The sequence below is a fragment of the Apium graveolens genome, chromosome 9 (genome assembly GCF_009905375.1).
Source record: "Apium graveolens cultivar Ventura chromosome 9, ASM990537v1, whole genome shotgun sequence".
Taxonomy (NCBI): Eukaryota; Viridiplantae; Streptophyta; class Magnoliopsida; order Apiales; family Apiaceae; genus Apium; species Apium graveolens.
This window is the reverse complement of record NC_133655.1, coordinates 113,444,435-113,464,851: the sequence shown is the minus strand read 5'-3', so window position 1 is coordinate 113,464,851 and position 20,417 is coordinate 113,444,435. Positions and strand designations below refer to the sequence as shown.

General features: G+C 34.2%; 1 pseudogene; it reads right to left on the bottom strand.

Moving 5' to 3' along the window:
* Window positions 1–18,275: 18,275 nt before the first annotated feature.
* Window positions 18,276–19,316, bottom strand: LOC141685494 (E3 ubiquitin-protein ligase RSL1-like; annotated as a pseudogene).
* Between the last annotated feature and the right edge of the window lie 1,101 nt (window positions 19,317–20,417).

Genomic DNA, 20,417 nt, shown 5'->3' with positions numbered 1-20,417 from the left:
AGAGAATGAAGATGTGGAGTATGTCAACTTAGCTCTCATGGCTGATTCTGAGGAAAATGAAGTTAGTTCATCAAGCAATCAGGTAATAACTCAGGTAATCACTACTGATGTAACACAACTTACTAAAGAAGAGTGCAATGATGCTTTTAATGACATGTCTACTGAATTGTATCATTTGCGTGTGTCTCTTAAATCTCTTGCTAAAGAAAATAGTAGGATTAAAGAGAACAATCTGTTTTTAAGTAATAGAAATGCTATGTTAGAAGATAAGTTGATTGACCTAGAGAAAACCAAGCTGCATTGTATATCTGTTGAGAATGAACTAGCTGAATCTATTAAGAAAGTAGAAATTCTTTCTAATCAATTAGAGAGAGAGCAAGAGGTGATTAAAGCCTGGAAAACATCTAGGGATGTTAGTGCTCAAATTGCCAAGGTCCAAGGAATTGAATCATTCTGTGAAACTGCCTGGGATAAAAACAAAAAGAAACTGGAATTAATTGATGGGCTGTCAACGGATGTGGAATCAACGGATGATGAAGGTTATCCGTTGAAGGAAGAAAATGAGCATCCGTTGAAGGTTCCTCAATTAAAACAGGCAGATGTTTCTTTTAGTGAAAATCTAAAGAAACTCAATAAAAAGTTTGGTTCAACTTCCAAGAACTTTGTTAAAGAAGAAGCAAGCACATCCAAAGATGTCAGCAAGGTGAATATAGGGCACATGACCTTAGAACAGTTAAATAATAGGCTCAAGATGGTTGAGGATAAAAAGGAAACTAAAAGAAAATCTAACAGAAATGGGAAGGTAGGTGTTAACAAACATAACAATTACACACCTGATAGGTATGCTCCTAGAAAAAGCTGTGTGCATTGTAGTAGTGTTAATCATCTATCTGCTAATTGCAAATCTATTAAGAAAACCCCCATAACTGTACCCTCTTCCATGCCTAACATGTCTGCATCATCTCTACATGCTATGCCTACTATGTCTCAACAGAATCCTTATGCACATTTTGCAAACATGCCATATTTTAACAATCCTTATCTTGCTGCATTTAGTATGCCTCAAATGCCATACAATATGCCTATGTGGAATAACATGTATGCACAATCCATGCCTTATCATATTCCAAATGTGCTAAATGATTCTGTGACTAACCCTACACCTCAACCAACTACATCCAAGACCAAGGTTGACTCAAAGTTACCTAAGTCTAGAGATGCAGGAGGAATGGAGTCTAGGAGAAAGGCTAACAAGAATGGACCCAAGGAAACTTGGGTACCAAAATCAAATTGATTGATTTTATGGTGTGCAGGGAAATAGAAGAAATCTATGGTACTTGGACAGTGGCTGTTCAAGACACATGACAGGAGATTTCTCCCTGCTCACAGAGTTTAAGGAAAGAGCTGGCCCTAGCATAACCTTTGGAGATGACAGCAAAGGGTTTACTATGGGATATGGCTTGATTTCAACAAGGAATGTCATCATTGATGAAGTTGCATTAGTTGATGGTCTCAAACATAACTTACTGAGCATCAGTCAACTATGTGATAAAGGGAATACAGTTTCCTTCAATTCTGAAGCCTGTGTTGTCACTAGTAAGAAAGACAACAAAGTGGTTCTAACTGGAGTTAGAAAAGGAAATGTGTACTTAGCTGACTTCAACTCTGCAAATGCAGAATCTATTACTTGTCTCTTCAGCAAAGCAAGTTCAGTTGAGAGTTGGCTATGGCACAAGAAGCTATCCCATTTGAATTTCAAGACAATGAATGATCTAGTCAAAAAGGACCTAGTAAGAGGAATTCCTCTTGTTGAATTCTCAAGGGATGGTTTGTGTGATGCTTGTCAGAAAGGCAAACAAAGGAAAGCATCATTCAAAAAGAAGCTTGAAACAACAATTGATGAACCATTACAGCTGCTACATATGGATTTGTTTGGACCAGTCAATGTATTGTCAATTGCAAGAAAAAGATATTGCTTAGTGATTGTAGATGATTTCTCAAAGTTTTCATGGGTCTATTTTCTTGGATCAAAGAATGAAGCAAGTGAAATCATTATCAATCACATCAGGCAAGTCAATAATCATCCTGACCTGAAGGTTAGGAATATCAGGAGTGACAATGGAACTGAGTTCAAGAATTTATCAATGAGGCTGTTCTGTGAAGAAAATGGAATCATGCATGAGTTCTCAGCTCCAAGAACACCTCAGCAAAATGGGGTAGTTGAAAGAAAGAACAGATCTTTAATTGAGGCTGCCAGAACAATGCTTGAAGAATCAAAGTTACCAACATATTTCTGGGCTGAAGCTGTTAATTGTGCCTGTTTCACTCAAAATATCTCTTTGATCAATCAAGCTAAAGGCATGACTCCTTATCAGTTGTTCAAGAGAAGAAAACCAACTCTAAACTTTCTTCATGTCTTTGGATGTAAATGCTTTATACTAAGGAATCAATCTGACCATAAAGGGAAGTTTGATGCAAAGGCTGATGAAGGGATATTTGTTGGTTATTCAGCTGGAAAATCTTATAGGGTCTACAATCTAATAACCAACATTGTTATGAAATCTGTGCATGTTGTGTTTGATGATAAAAAGATTGATGGACTAACAGATGAGGGACAATATGAGAGACTCAAATTTGACAACATTGAGATATATTGTGATGATAGTGAAGAGGAGACTGATGGAGATAACACTTCAAAAGGGATTCAAAACATGCCCTTGGATAATGCAGTATCCGTTGAAAGACATGGTGTATCATCCGTTGAAGTACTAAATGAAGCATCCGTTGATCATAGTTTATCAACGGATAATCGATTTACATCATCAGTTGATAGAACTCCAAGTTCCCTGCAAAGGACCAACAACTCAGGGGGAGTTTCAACTAGTCAACACTCTGTCTCACATCATGACAATACTGAGGCCACCTCATCTAGAGCACATCTTCCACTTCAAAGGAAATGGACCAAGAATCATCCCTTTGAACTGATCATTGGTGATGCATCATCTAAAGTGCAAACAAGAAGAGCTACTCAAGATGAATGTCTGTATAGTAGTTTTCTAACTCAGGAGGAACCTAAGAAAGTGGAAGAAGCCTTATTGGATCCAGATTGGATATTAGCTATGCAGGAAGAGCTAAACCAATTTGAGAGAAACCAAGTTTGGAAGCTGGTACCCAAACCAAAGGACAAGAGTCCTATTGACACAAAATGGGTATTCAGAAACAAGATGGATGAAAATGGCATTATCATAAGGAATAAAGCCAGATTGGTTGCTAAAGGCTATTCTCAGCAAGAGGGAATAGATTTTGATGAGACATATGCTCCTGTTGCAAGACTTGAAGCCATCAGAATTTTTCTAGCCTATGCAGCTCATGCCAATTTCAAAGTCTATCAAATGGATGTCAAGAGTGCATTTCTAAATGGGAAATTAGAGGAAGAAGTCTATGTAAGTCAACCTCCAGGATTTGAAGATCCAAATTTTCCAGACTATGTATATTATCTGTTGAAAGCACTCTATGGACTGAAGCAAGCACCTAGAGCCTGATATGAAACCTTATCAAAATTTCTTTTGGAGAATCACTTTACTAGAGGTACTGTTGATAAAACTCTCTTCTTTAGGAATGTTAATGGCTCTAGTATACTTGTTCAAATTTATGTAGACGACATAATATTTGGTTCTAAAGATGATAAACTTTGTAAAAAGTTTGCTAAGCTAATGCAAAGTAATTATGAAATGAGCCTTATGGGAGAACTAACCTATTTTCTTGGTTTACAAATTAAACAAGTTAGTAATGGAATTTTCATTAGTCAAACTAAATATATTCATGATCTTTTAAAGAAGTTTGACTTAATGGAATGTTCATCTGCAAAAACTCCCATGGCCACTTGTAATATCCCGTAATTTTTTTAGAATTCGATTAATAATAGAATAATAGAAAAAAGTATTAAAATTTGATTAAGATTAGGATTTAAAATTGAATTAGAATAACATGCCTAAAATTTGGATCAGATTCTAATATGGATAATTTGTAGGTTAAGATATAGGGTTTTGTATCGTTATAAATACCCATATTCGTCTTCCTTGTCTTTTGTATTAAAATTCGTAGGTCTTTTTCTCTTAAAACCAGCAGTCTTGTTAAATTCGTAAAAAATTCATCGTAAGTCGGAATTCGTTGATTCTGGACTTTTCGGAAAGCTCTTTTCGTTCTCTACAACTTTCATGTTTCGTGTTTTCCAAGAAATCGTCGTTTAGAGGGTCAAAAAAGCTATATTCAGATCTGGTCAGATTTTGAGGTAAGTTTTCAATCGATCTTGCTAGTGTTTTTAAAATTATGTGTTGTGCGTTTATATTTGATTATCAAAACTTAGGCTAAGTGATCATATATTTGATATTATTATGTGATATAGAATATGTATCGATGTATATATGTGATGTCCAGACGATAATTTGAGATCTCTGATTTATGCCATGGTTTGTGAAAATATCGAATAAGAACTTAGGACCGCAGTCACCGGATTGTAGTGACAGTTTTATGAAAATTTAGGACCGTTATCACCGGGTTGTAGTGGTCGTGGCATGGATTATGGGTTTTGAATTATTGTTGTTATGTGATTATATGTATTTTGTGTATCGAATAAGAATAAGAATAAGAATATATCTCGAAAGTGTGTGTTTCGTATATCGTATCGTATAAAATATCATATTTTGTTATGTGTGTATAAGTTGCTTGGCCTACTAGTTGGATCGATTGGTCTCTTGCTGGGCTTCGTAGCTCATTACTTACAATTTCAGGTTTTGTCCGAGATTCGAGTTGGAAATCATTGGAGTTCGAGGATCTTAGTATGGGAGTAGATTGACTTTTGGGCTTCCGCTTTTAGCTGCGCTTTTGTAATAGTGACCTCTGTAATAGACTTTTTAATCAAGAAATTGTATTTGCTTTTAGTTTCGATTTTAGAGTTAATGGTCCGGAAGTGCGGGCCGTTACAGTTGGTATTCAGAGCAGGCTGTCTTTCGGAGTGTATTAGGTATGGGACTAGTACATTCCCTAGGATTCGATCTTGTGGACCATAGTTTGACCTTTGGTAGATCAGGGGGTAGATGTGTCTCGAACTTTAGGATTGTTGTGAATTTGGGGACCAAATTCTTTTTAAGGAGGGTAGTATGTAATATCCCGTAATTTTTTTAGAATTCGATTAATAATAGAATAATAGAAAAAAGTATTAAAATTTGATTAAGATTAGGATTTAAAATTGAATTAGAATAACATGCCTAAAATTTGGATCAGATTCTAATATGGATAATTTGTAGGTTAAGATATAGGGTTTTGTATCGTTATAAATACCCATATTCGTCTTCCTTGTCTTTTGTATTAAAATTCGTAGGTCTTTTTCTCTTAAAACCAGCAGTCTTGTTAAATTCGTAAAAAATTCATCGTAAGTCGGAATTCGTTGATTCTGGACTTTTCGGAAAGCTCTTTTCGTTCTCTACAACTTTCGTGTTTCGTGTTTTCCAAGAAATCGTCGTTTAGAGGGTCAAAAAAGCTATATTCAGATCTGGTCAGATTTTGAGGTAAGTTTTCAATCGATCTTGCTAGTGTTTTTAAAATTATGTGTTGTGCGTTTATATTTGATTATCAAAACTTAGGCTAAGTGATCATATATTTGATATTATTATGTGATATAGAATATGTATCGATGTATATATGTGATGTCCAGACGATAATTTGAGATCTCTGATTTATGCCATGGTTTGTGAAAATATCGAATAAGAACTTAGGACCGCAGTCACCGGATTGTAGTGACAGTTTTATGAAAATTTAGGACCGTTATCACCGGGTTGTAGTGGTCGTGGCATGGATTATGGGTTTTGAATTATTGTTGTTATGTGATTATATGTATTTTGTGTATCGAATAAGAATAAGAATAAGAATATATCTCGAAAGTGTGTGTTTCGTATATCGTATCGTATAAAATATCATATTTTGTTATGTGTGTATAAGTTGCTTGGCCTACTAGTTGGATCGATTGGTCTCTTGCTGGGCTTCGTAGCTCATTACTTACAATTTCAGGTTTTGTCCGAGATTCGAGTTGGAAATCATTGGAGTTCGAGGATCTTAGTATGGGAGTAGATTGACTTTTGGGCTTCCGCTTTTAGCTGCGCTTTTGTAATAGTGACCTCTGTAATAGACTTTTTAATCAAGAAATTGTATTTGCTTTTAGTTTCGATTTTAGAGTTAATGGTCCGGAAGTGCGGGCTGTTACACCACTGCCACCAAACTTGAAGTAAATAAGACTGAAAGGTCTGTGGACATTACAAGTTATAGAGGCATGGTTGGTTCACTTTTATATTTAACTGCGAGCAGACCAGATATAATGTTTGCTACATGTCTGTGTGCTAGATTTCAAGCTGATCCTAGGGAGTCTCACTTAATAGCTATCAAAAGGATTTTCAGATATCTCAAGGGTACACCAAATTTAGGTATTTGGTATCCTAGAGAATCTGGCTTTGATCTAATTGGTTATTCAGATGTAGACTATGCAGGTTGCAAAATAGACAGGAAAAGTACAACAGGCTCCTGCCAATTCCTGGGAAACAAGCTTGTATCATGGTTTAGCAAAAAGCAAAATTCAGTCTCTACTTCTACAGCTGAGGCTGAATACATTGCTGCTGGAAGTTGCTGCTCTCAAGTGTTATGGATGAGAAATCAACTCCTTGACTATGGACTTCATGTTGATAGAATTCCTATCTTTTGTGACAACACAAGTGCCATAGCCATAACAGAGAATCCTGTACAGCACTCAAGAACCAAGCACATTGATATCAAGTACCACTTCATTAGGGAGCATGTCATGAATGGTACAGTGGAACTACATTTTGTTCCAAGTGAACAACAAATTGCAGACATATTTACCAAGCCACTTGATGAATCAACATTCACAAGATTAGTAAGTGAGCTAGGTATGCTTAATTACTCTTAAAATTCATGTCCTTATTGCAATTTGAATTGAAGCCTGAAATATATTAGTTGCTAGAACAAATTTGACTTTTAACAAAGTTTATACCATCAACGGATGTTTCCTATCCGTTGAAAGTCAAAATTGCTCTATCAACGGATATTCATTATCCGTTGAAAGACAAATACATTTCTGGAATTTTTATCCGTCAACGGATAAAACTGAAGTACCTTTCAACGGATGACAATTTGCCTTATCCGTTGAAATGTCACATCAGTCGATTCAGGTGTTTCACAGCCGTTGATTCTATTTTCTTAACCGTTGATACTCATACATACATCTGTATGTATTGGTTTTAAAGGTAGTTGTTAGAATACTTACAGTTTATTCTTAAACGGCTGAAATTCACTAACATATACTTATTGATTAATCTTTTACTAATTTTTTTTTGAAAGCATATAAGCCCTTCTGATTTTTCATTTTTACTTTACGCTTTCTTAAAATTTCAAGCATTTACCATTTTCTCTCTGCAAAACCTTCAAGTTATTCTCTGCAATTTCTACTCACAACAATGGCACCAGTCGTGAAAATTATGTCTCAATCTGGGTTCATCTATGAGAAGAACAATTTCATAGCTTTGGTAGAAAAGAATGAAGCCCATTCAGACTATCACAAAATGATGGACTTCATCAAAAACTGTAAACTTAGCTATGCAATGCTGGAAGCCCCAACGATTTACTGTGAAGTAGTTGAGGAAATTTGGACAACTGCTGAGTTCAACTCCATAGATATGACTATCTCCTTCACTCTCAAAGGTAAAAATCACTGTATTAACTGTGATGATTTACAAGCATGTTTTAAATTACCTGAGAACAATGCCATGACACCACACACTGATAATGATGTATCCAGCATGTTAGATTCCATAGGTTATTCTCTTAACTCTGCTAGTTTAGGGAGTATTAGAAGAAAAGGCCTTAGGAAAGAATGGAGTTTTCTTGGGGATGCCTTTATAAAGGTTTTCTCTGGGAAAATTAGTAATTTTGATGCCATAACTTCATCTCTTGTTAATATGCTCTATATGCTTGTTTCTGATAGGTATTTTAACTTTAGCAACTATGTGATGCTAGAATTGGGTACTAGATTAGGAAACAAAGCTAATAGACCTAATAACATCTATTATGCTAGATTCTTTATGTTATTGGCTAACCATGTTGCTGAAGGTTTGGTCATAATCAATGAGAATAATAAACTCAAGTGCTGGGCACAAGAGAAAAGAGTTCTTGCAGATTTATTGAGAATGGATCTCAACAGCAGTGTGCCATTGGTATACTTACCAATCATGAATGCACCTCAGGTAAGTGAGGTAATTGCTTCTACAACTCCTACTTCTTCCAACCCCTCTATTTCTTTATCTTCTAGTGTGGCCATGAAATCTGTGACAATGCCCCAACAGATTTCTACCAAGGTCACCAAAACTAAACTTTCAAAATCAAAGACAAAGAAAACCACCTCTGTTGTTTCTCAAAAGACAACAGTTGTAACACCAACCATTAACCCTGAGGGGAGTGAACAGGGTGTGAGTGGTGAGGGGAGGGGTGAACATCAAAGAAACCCCCAGGATAAGGAAGGAGAGTTAAATGCTTCCCGAGCTAGCCAAGCCACAGTTTCTCAAAAAGCTGTGGTGGTTGAAAAGGTATCTAGCACATCCCTAGTTGCATCCTCCCAAAAGGATGTTACTATTGAAAATAGTTCCCAACCAGGAACACAGAACAAACGAGGGAGGGACACTGAAGCCAAACACTCACCAACAAAAGCTTTTATTAGAAGAAAGAAGGCTAGAACCCAATCTTCTACACAGGGTGCACACACTGCACAGATACATCCATCTGTATCTATGCCTTCTCAAACTCAGTTTGATGTGGCTCCAATAAATGTGGAGTCACAGCCCCATTCTCTCACAATAATCACACATCAATCACCAAACACTTCATCACCATCTCTGGATGTGGATATATTATTCCCATCAATTCCTGATTCTCCCTCTTTACAACTCAGGGAGGAGCCCCACTCAAATACAGGTGATCATCATCTCTTAGATGATTTGTTGGATCACCCGCAAATTCTTTCAGATATAATTGAAGGATCTGTGTCACCACATCTCAAATCAATCTACACAGATTTAACAGTTATATCACTTTCAATTTCAACTTCTTTTCCTTCTTCAACGGATATCACTCATCCGTTGACAAGTGGTTGCTCTTCAACGGATAAGCTTAACAGCAGTTATCCGTTGATAACATCAGTTTCACCTTCAACGGATATTCCACATCCGTTGATAGTCTCTCCACACATAACTGAATCAATTCCAAGTGTAGAAGACATGAATACTGTGCAATCACTCTTAGGATTGAGGGAAGGGTGTGAAAATTTGAGTGAGAGGCTGGGTTGCTCCCAGGCAAAAGGAGAGATTGAGAGCTCAAAAATGCATGTTATTTCTTCCAGCATGGCAAAAGTAAGTGAGAGGAGTACCACCTTAGTAGGTGAAGGTGAGGGAGTGAGTTGTGTGAGCCAGGGGGAGCCCCTGATGCAAGAAAATAGAGAAAAAGAGAGAAAGGCAGGTACAGTAGATATAAGGGTGGAACCAGCCATTGCTAGTGAGTCAATGATTGTGGATGATGCTGAAAAGGAAAGACAATTTCAGCAATATTACAAAGCTGTAATTGATAACATTTCCTTGGATGCTGACACTTTTACTCATCCTGTGTCAGCCTATCAAATGTTGGCTGCTCAGGGCAATGAGGAGGCAGAAAAGATACTACATCTAGTACACACAACAGAATCTCTTCAAAGGGATAAAGCTGCTATTAACAAGATGCCTTCTACAGCTGGTGAGCCATCTGAGGAATTTGGAGTAAATTCTGATGATGATGACTCTGTTTCTTTTGATGGAAGCATGAACTTAGGGGGAGATGAAGGCCCTAGTTCAATTCCAAATCTACCTGAATGGGCTTTGACAAAGGAGTATAGATCAGGGGAATTCAATGTCTCCTTAGTCAAACAAATCAACACTATTCAACAGGCCATTCAGAACACTTCACATGCAAGTATCAAGGCTATCCTTCAAGCTCACCTGGACTCACTGCATCTCATGAAGTTGCAGCAAGTAAAGCAGAATCTGAGTATGGATGATCTCAGGAAGGATATTGCTGACTTGAAATCCTACAGTTCTGAAAAATTGGATTCAGTCATGCCCTATGGTATATTGCAGGACTTGGTTTTGAGATTGAAAAAGGAATCAGTTACTGAGAAAAGGCTGGCCAAGTTGGAAGACAGAGTTCAAGTTATTGAAGATTCTGTGGCCACCATTCTTCACAACCAACAATCTCAAACCAGTCTCCTAATGCAGCTGGCAAAAGCACAAGGCTTGACCCCTCTCCTTGATGATAACAAAAAGGGGGAGAGTAAAAGGGAAGGAGAAGGAGAGCCATCTACAAAAATCAAAATATCTAAAGTGCTAGTTCCTGCCATCACTACTTCTCCAATCATTCAAATCAAAGGAAAGCCTGATGGAATTGATTTGATTCAGCTAGCAGCAGCTGAAATTCAAGTGAAAGAGCAAAGGAGGAGAATTGATGAAAGATTGCAACTGTTGTTTGGCTCTACACAAGATAAATCAACATCTGTGAAATATAGCACAAAGATTGAACCAATCAACATGGAGCTCAAGCCAGTAGGGAGACATAAGGATGGAGAAGCTTCTTCCAAAGAACTACAAGCTATAATTCTCAAGCCCAATAAAAGATCCAATAAGGACTCTACAAAGAATCCTTTAAAAGAAGTGGACTTTCCTCCTCCAAAAGCTGATGAGAACAAGCTTTTAGGTAGGAGTATTGCTTATCTCAAAAAGACCATGGATGAGGCTGTAAGGAGAAATAGGGCTATTATCACTAGAGACGGAAAGAGCATATGTGTGATGCAAGGACATCCCAAATTCTCAATAGCCAAGAAGGAAGAAGTCAAGCAACTAAAGGCTGACAAAAGAGCACAAGCAAAGCTTGAACAACAGCTAAAGTCAAGTCAAGTTGAAGAAGAGAAAGGAATTGAAGTCAGGGGTGAAGACCAGATTGCAAACCTAGATGAGGTTTTTGGGAGTATATTTGGTGAGAGTATGGAAGAAAGAGAGGAATGGCAGAAGGGAAACAGAAGAAAGGCCAAGGCACATAGAAGGAGTGAAGATAATACTGAAGTAACCAAATCTATATCTAAACCACTACCTTCCATACCTGAACCTCTTATTGCTAATCCCACTATAAACATCCATGGTGAACCAATCATTCCAAAAGAGGAACCTATTGATTGGGACACCATCAAATTGCCTACCTTTCTAACCACTCTTCCACTACCAAAGAAACAGAAAAGAAAACCCAAATCTACACCTTCCATAACCTCTAAGAAATTCACTCAAAAACAAAAGCCTAAGCCTAAGCCATCCATTTCTAAAGATGATTATGTTCACATCTGTGACATAAAAGAAATTTCAGACATTGAACTCTATCTGGATGAGCTGGAGGATGTAAGAGGAATAGCTGCTTACAGACAGCTACCAGAGATATTAGTGTTCAGATACAAAGGAGCTGGGGAAAGAACATGGCCTCTCCACAGGATTCTGAATAAAGGAGACTCTACCTTGATTAGAGTCTTTTCAGCTATACAAAAGGATTCTGGCTTTACCAGAACTACCAAGACTGAAATTCTCAACAAGATTGCCAATATAAGGAAAACTTGGAAGGAGCCCAATGCTTTACCCAGGACTTTACTCATTCAAGAAAGGGGAATTACAATTCACAAATCACCTCATTGGTTGATGGAATTTAGAGATGATAAAGGAGTCAGAAGATTTTTCAGACTTGAAGACCAACTCAAGATTGCCAGCAATGAAACTCTCAAGGAAATGCAATCTAAGTTGGATATCAGTGTTGAAGATGAAGCTGAATTCTTCAGACAACTCCAACTCCAAATTGAGGAAAATGACAAAGGGCTAGGAAAGAAAACCAGGGAACAAAGAAGAAAAAGATGATTTGCTCAGGCTAAAGGAGTATCCTTGGAAATACTGTAAATCTTCAATTTCCTCCTAGTACATACATTTTTGCAGCATTTTCAAATTTCTACTTAGTTTCAATTCATATATCTGTTAAGTGTTTTGTTATCATCAAGTTAACCCTGAATTTATGCCTACAATTCTTATAGACATAAATAGGGGGAGATTGTTAGGAATATATGTGCATTAGTTTGATGATATGTTTAACAAAACACTTAAGTAGAAATTCAGTGTCTGTAGCCTCAACGGATAAGACCACTTTGGCTATCCGTTGATGGTGTAGCTTTACTTAGAAATAAGTCTAGTGTTGTAGCATATTTCAGTCTCTGTATTTAAGATGTAATTCTTAGAAGTTGAGAGAAACTATGAGTCATGTTGACTACTAGAAGATATGCAGATAGGAAGGCCAATTGTAAATATTTCATGCCTTGTAATCTTGTATAAATGAAGTGGTATCAACGGATGACTTAAAGACCTTCAACGGATGAGAAGCTAAGCTTCAACGGATGTCTCTAAAGCTTCAACGGATAACATCCTTCAACGGATGAGTGCATCAACGGATGAAAGCTTCGACGGATGTTCTGTTGATTAACCGTTGATAAGTGGTAGTTATACCTACAAACAGAGGCACGTGGGTGAACAGAGATAACTGAAATGTGGCAGCCTAATTTCAGGAACATCAGAAAAAGCAGCCGTTCTACTCTAGTATAAAGAGACATTAAGTCAACAAAATACTGGAGTGAACTGGAGAAGAAACAAGTTGAGATCTTACTTTATTATTTTATATATCCTTGTCTTCACTTGTAAACTTGGTAATATATAAACCAAGTAGTAGCTAGTAATTAGATAAGAATTTTTCCAGAGCTGTTTAGAAAAATCTTGAGAGAAAAATTATCTAGTTTGTACTAGGATGCAGCTGTGATCAAATTCTTAGATCACAGAATTTCTGAAATACCATCTCTGGTGGAACAACAAATCCACCAGAAAAGTTTTTAAAGGTTTATTGTGTTCTTTACATTTGTGTTTGAATATATATCTGTCTGTATCAGCTTAAAGCAATTCACACACTTGTTCATCTTGGACACACAGTCTTTATAAACTGCTCAAAACTTGAAAAAGTTTTGAGATTTACATTCAACCCCCCTTCTGTAAATCTCATTGTTAGTTCTCTAGAAATAACAAATACAATCGATTTGATAAAGCTTCAACAAAATCAATATTTTTTATATTAATTGATAAAAACTTATTATAATCGTACTCTCTCAAAAGGATGAACAAAAATTCTCGAGAGCTGCTAGGTTATGCGAAAGATATAACAATGTCGCAATGCATATAGCATGAACCTAATCTGTGCTTTATATAGAGCACAACTATCAATGTATAAGGAATCATATTCTATTAACAATAAGGAAACCTATACAATTGTTTCTGAGATAAAGTCTTTCACCGACTTTGAGTTCCTGTTTCCTTTTCCTCCTCAAAGATCAACTGATGTGACAAATACTGATTTCATCATCCATTGACATCATCGTCCGTTGATATCATTATCCGTCGATTATCAACATCCGTCGATGTCATCATCATCCGTCGATGCTTGTAGTCATCATCCGTTGATGCTTGTAGACATCATCTGTTATGCTGGTAGTCATCATCCGTCAATGCTTCTAGTAGTTTCTGTTTGATATCATCGATTGCAGCTAACAATTCTAAAATTTCAAAAATGCCCCCACTTTATTATTTAAGCAAAAAATATATTGAAATTGTGTTGTTATCAGGAATCGAACCCGTGACTGAATTTCATCTTAGAATCGTGGTGCTATAATGAATTTTGATTTTATTATAAAAGTTTTATTGAAAAAATTATATTTCCTCCTTTTTAAATTTTAAATTTTGAGTAAATAAAATGATAGTTTATACAATTATATAGCTGCAATTTAAATTTTGTAGTTAGACACACGCGTGCGCGCACACACACATATATATCAATTATTTATCAATTATGTTGTAATTTTTATGATATATATCATAAAATTAAATAATTTTTATACTTTTTTTGGATTTATTTTCAAAAAATCATAATTTCGTTTGACTTGTGTGCTTATCGAGTCAAACATTTTCGATTTAATCCGGGAGTACTTGGAATGATAACTCAAATAAAAAAATAAATATTAATGTGAGAGGATTTATTATAAAATCAATATCTTCATATTTACAGTGTAACTCCAAATTTGGAGTTGCACAGTACTTTCATTTATTTATAAAGATAGAATCATGCATCGTTGGAGCCTCATAACTTCATATGTGTAGCAAGAAATGAAGTAATATGTGATAAATGGAATTTATATCCACTTAGAACGCTTCTTAAAGGCTCGAATTGGTGATTTGTACTCAAGTTATTTGTGTTTTTGATGCATTTTTGTAGTGTTTTGCATTTCGGGGTATATTTGGAAGAAGGAATAAATTTTACATTGTTTCTATGCTAAAAGGGTGTTAGGATGGAGGCTCGGGAGTTAGCACGAAAGAAACCAGCAATAGAAGGTCAAGAAAGCTGAAAAAATCAGTTTTTCCAGAAGGTCGGGGCGACCGCGCTACTCTTGGGAGAGGCCGTGCCCATTTGGCAGAAACTCAGGGCAGCCGCGCTGAATATTGAGGTCGACCGCGCTAGGTCGAATTTCAGGAATTCTGATTCTATTATAAGATTGATTTGCCTGTTGGGATGGTATTTAAAGACTTTTAAAAGATGTTTTTCATAGAGAAGAGCAAGGAGAGAGAAGCAAGAAGACCTAATAGCACAATACAACGAAGGAGAATAAGATCTTATTTTTACTTGTGATTCTTTGCTTAAGTTATAATATTGGATGCTTGTTTTCTTTGTTGTTTAAACCTAATACTCTTGTTAACGTACTTTGTTATTATTATTCAGTTATTTCAGACCTAGTTTATCTTAGTTTATTTACCATGCTTTCATTGAAATCCATGGTGATAATGAGTTCGGTTATGAACTAATCGTTGTCATGGGGTTCTAATGGATTTACTTATGGATTTCTATAGTTAATTATTTTGATACCTAAGTGTGTGGTGATTGTATGATATCCTAGTATTGGTTGTGCGCATTCGTCTTATGTGCGTCGCGAACATGTAAGATAGTTTGTTAATCTCTATTGAAGCGACAGTGAATATAGAGATTTAGAACTTGTCATGCTAGCATAGGTTCATGTATTTGTTATGCATGATTCGTAGGTAATTTTAACCATCTTACTTGCCCTATGTAATCACGATAGATAACTTGTTCATTAAACCCTTATGTTGTCAAATTCTATAGACATATAGGGTCTCAACATAATTGGTGTCTATTCAGCTTCTATCTCTTTTGTGGATGTCTGGTAGTAGGGTATTCGTACAACGAAAGTTGGTGTTTACTAGTTTCGTGTTATTTGATTAGTTGTCATCATCATTACATACTAAGGTTAAGAACAATGACTTTAAATAAAGTATTTAATGAAGTTGGAATCCCATGTTTGTCTCATATAGATTAATTCAATCACTTTTATTCTTAGTTAATTGCATGTTAGTTTAATATTAGTTATAAACATCTCAACTTGTTATTGTATTAGCATTGAGCGATAGGCATACTATTGTTGCATAGGTGCATAATCTTAAGTTAACTAAAAAGAGTCTCTATTAAAAAGAGTCTCTGTGGGTACGGATCTGATCACGCATACTTGCGAACACGTATACTTGCATGTAATTTTAGCACATATTTTTGCCCTAACAATATGTCATATAAAGATGTGATTAGAGATGTTCTTAGTATAAATATGTATCATATAAAAAATTTACATATTACTTTAAAGATGAAATCAACCGAAACAATATACATTACCTTATTCTTATCATTATTGTATACATACTCCTAGGTTTCAGAATGATATTAATTTTAATTCATTACGGGGGTAAAAATCTTAACTTTGTACAAAATCAGACATATATAGATTATACAACAAGATGAGTGAGTAAATTTTATAAGACTCTTAAATAATTAGGTAAATTGTGCTGGTTTAATTTTTTTTACATTCTATTTATTTTTAGACTTCTTAATTTATAATCCAACCTGGAATGAATTTGACCCGAGCTAAACTCAATATCGGGTTTTATTCGACCAATGAAAAATTAACTCGTGAATAAGTTTGATTAAGCGTACTTGGACGATATCTTGGCTAAAATGTTCGAGTTTTACAACAATAATTTGGATTAGTCGGGCAGTAAAAAAATATATTAAAATTTGATTAAATATAAATAATATATTAAATGTAGTACATTGCTTTATTTATTATTAAATATATTTCCAAAATAAAAAAATTGGTGCTGGAAGTTTTTTTTAATTATATAATATTCATTTTTACACCCTAATTTTGAAAATTTTATATATATTTTTCATGATATGTTTTTTAGTATACATCATTTGTTATTATTTTTAAGAGAGAATGTCAGTTTTTTATTAATTTTAAAATGTCTTACACTCTTATTCATTTACCCACCGTTTTCTAATTTGTTTCACTCATCTCACATATATAAATCCACTTGGTCAATTTAAGTGTTAACAATTGATAAGTGAGACGAATTAATAACGAATTTTGGGAATCGGGGCGGTGTCCAATTTTCCCAACTCCGATTATATGTATATAATAACATATTTATATATTAAATTAAATTAATTATTATAAAAAATATGATTTAAATTATTATATTATTTTTAAAATAATCCAAAATTATGTTGATCAAATTTTTTACATTAAAATTTAAAATAATTATTTTTAATTTATCATTTCTTTATATTGTAAATCAAATTTAATATAATTTGATGTAAAAAATATGAGATATTATTAATGTTTTTGTATAATATGAATTAGTAGATTGTGTTTTTTGAATTTTTTATTAAAAATACAGAATTATTATTTTAATTAAATCCGGAATTCCCGCGAAATTCACCATTCAGGTGAGTATCGGAAATGAAAAGAATCTCCGTTCGGGGTGCCGAGTGAGTTTGGAGATTGGGGATAACACTTCCTAAACCCGAAGTGACCCGATGCATATCGCTACAAACAAACTACGAATATTTTTGTTATAATAATAGTTTTATTTTTTTTAGTAATTAGGTTTATATACCTTAAACTAAGAATCTAATTTCAAAATTTTCGGGATGAGTGATATTCAAATTTTATGATGAAAAATAAGTTTTCACCACTCAAGTTATCAATATGTATGAAAAGGAAAAAAAAAGATAAGCAATGATGACCTTTATGTATCTCATTTTTATTACATATTTATTTATTTAAAATTTTACGAAATATAATTTAATTTATAAAAACATATTATCCATTATTACGTAATTGGTGTATGAATATAAAATAAAGTTAAAATAATCATTTACCATATTCAAAAACTATTTTTTTACAGGTACAAGTTCGTTCGAGATAATACTTCAATATAAATACATACCCCACGGGCTTTTACTCTATTTTTTACTTTTTAGTGGAGCTAGCTTTTCAATTTTTTTAATTATTATTTTTGTGCGCCAGATGACATACGCTCTCCTCATTGTTTGCTTTTACATATCTATATCCATATCTATACTATACTATATTATAATTGTCGGAATAAAAATAATTTGGTTCAATGGTTTGGTTCAACAATAATTCTCTAATTTTGATTATTACAAAAATAGATAAATAGTATTATATATCTAATAAATTACTAAATTATTAAACTGTTACTAAATATAGTAATTATACTTATCCTACTAAACTACGAATACAACTTATCCTATTATTAAAATATATAAATAATAGTGTTATATATCTGCTAAACTACTAGAAATAGTCTATTTATTCTATTAAATTACGACCACATGTTATTTTATTATTTTTATTATAAATTTATAATCATTATATATTTATATAAATATTTTAAAAGTATAATATAATTTGATAAATAAAAATTTAAAATATTAATGAAAACCCGTGAAACTTATAAGATTGAAAACCAGTTAATGCATTTTAGATTGGAGAGTCCACTAATATACATCGGAACCTCCGTAACTGCGAAAATATAATAGTTAAATTAAAGAAAATCCAGAAAACAAAGGGATCATAAGAATTCCGAATACTCTGGTTGCTGCATTTTTTTTAAAAACCCCTTTCTTTTCTGGAAGTCTTGGAATCACTAAATGTTTCTTCTTCCACCAATTCCCCTGAGTTGACATGAATGACTCGAATTATATGTGGATCCACAGCCATAGCAAAACTCGTATCCGCACCTGAAATTTACAATTTACATTTAATAAAATTTAAATTCATATCAAATTAATCAACTAAATGGTGTACTCAGGATAAAAGATTAAACCATTCAATAGTATTAGTTTGAGAGGAACGTATTACTACTTGCCTGCAATGAATGTGCAAACAGCCAGTGACCTTTTCAACATAAAACTTGCATTTGGGGCACCTCCTCCATTTTTTGTTTTTTGCAAGCTCCATTAACATGATATCTCCATTTTCTCTTTCATTTTCATTCAAACTCATGAATTGACTGCAGACTGCAGTCTATCCCAGCATGCCATGCAACCTTGCATTGTGCACAAAACAGTCTTCGACAATTCGGGCACTCGGAGGAAGTCACCTTCTCCTCTCCATCATCCATCATCAGCGCAGAACAATCTTTAAACGGACAATAGAATTTCTGGGAACCAATAATGAGCGATTCACATAATACATTTTCCCATCTTTCCAGCACTTCCGTTGGAACAATTTCACGACAAATATCCGGTCCAATGCGCCCATTTCTGCAATTTGCATCCGGACAATTGATCGTTGTAACATTTTCATGTATCTTTGATGCAACATATTTGCTTATGCAGTGTTTACAAAATATGTGCCTGCAAGTTGTGTTCGGGAACAATTCTTCAATTCCTTTGTAATCGAAACAAATATTGCAGATGCTCCTGCTCTGCGAAGTTTGTCCAATATTACTTTCTGGTGCAATCTTTTTTCCCTTTTTGGAGAGGGGAATGTCTGCTAGATCTTCTGATGGTTGCGTATCGTGCAAAGTTGAGGAGATGACAGCGGACATAAGAACCTCTTGGAGCTGCATTTGATTCGCATAGTTTTCGTCCGAGACAGGGAAAATTTCGTCTTCATCAAACAAAGCTGAGAAGTAGAAGTCATCTACCACAGCAGATGCGTTGGAGTTTGATGAACCTGCCATGGTTCTTGATTTGATATTGATTAATTAGTAGTAACATTTATAAACTTAATCAATGACTCTTTAAATATACTCCACTGAAAATTGTATTAGTAGGATAGCTTTTGGTACCTTGAATGTGGCACAGTCGGACTGGCAGGTTCAAGACCCTTGAAATTCACCAGTAAATTCCCACAATGACTTTACACAAAACTGGTCAAACTGATTTCATAATTTGCATTCCCACAAACTTTGGAAGAGGTTCAGTATATTCACAATTTTACACTGTCATGTAAACATTTTTTTCTTTTTTTAAAAGGATTTTACGTAGTACTAAACGTTAAACTTCTGTTGTAGTATTTAATTGTGTACCCTATTTTGACGCATATTTTAGGGGTAGTAGAAAATTTTAAAACAATTTTTTGTTAATTTTTTTTTTAAATTGTCTATATTTTTCGACATTAGATTTTAGACTACTTATTTAGTCATGTCGCTAATATAAATTTTATCTCTAAATTTTTTTAAGTAAATAAAGACAGATAATCAAAGTTATATAAAAAATAAAGTCCAGTCTTATACAATTAAACCTCGATGAAATAATAATCGATAAAGTAATAATCTCGCTAAAATAATATTTTTCTCCGATGCCAACATAATGAACGCAATATATTTTTACTACCCGTAAAATAATAAACTCTCTGAAAGTCTTCCCGACCTATTAAACGATATTCTTGACTGTTTATTGTCCACAATTATTACTAACCCACACACTTAACCATACATCTTTTTCTAGTGCTGTCAACATGTACCCAGTTAATTTTTAATTTTACATAATTCCAAATTTAATTTAATTATTTAAATATATACTGCACTAAAGATATTAGGTTATAAAATTTCAAACTAATATCAACATATTTTTTTGTAAAATAAATAGGGCCTGCCAAAAATTGTATACTCTAACTTGACACTAATTTAATTCGAATTACTAATTTAAACATATGTCGCACTACATAATTTTTTAATAAGAAATAAATATGTTGATATTGATTGAATGATTAATACTCCCTCAATCTCAACTCATTTTAATAGTCTTTTTGGAAAAATAACTAATATTAAGAAAACAAA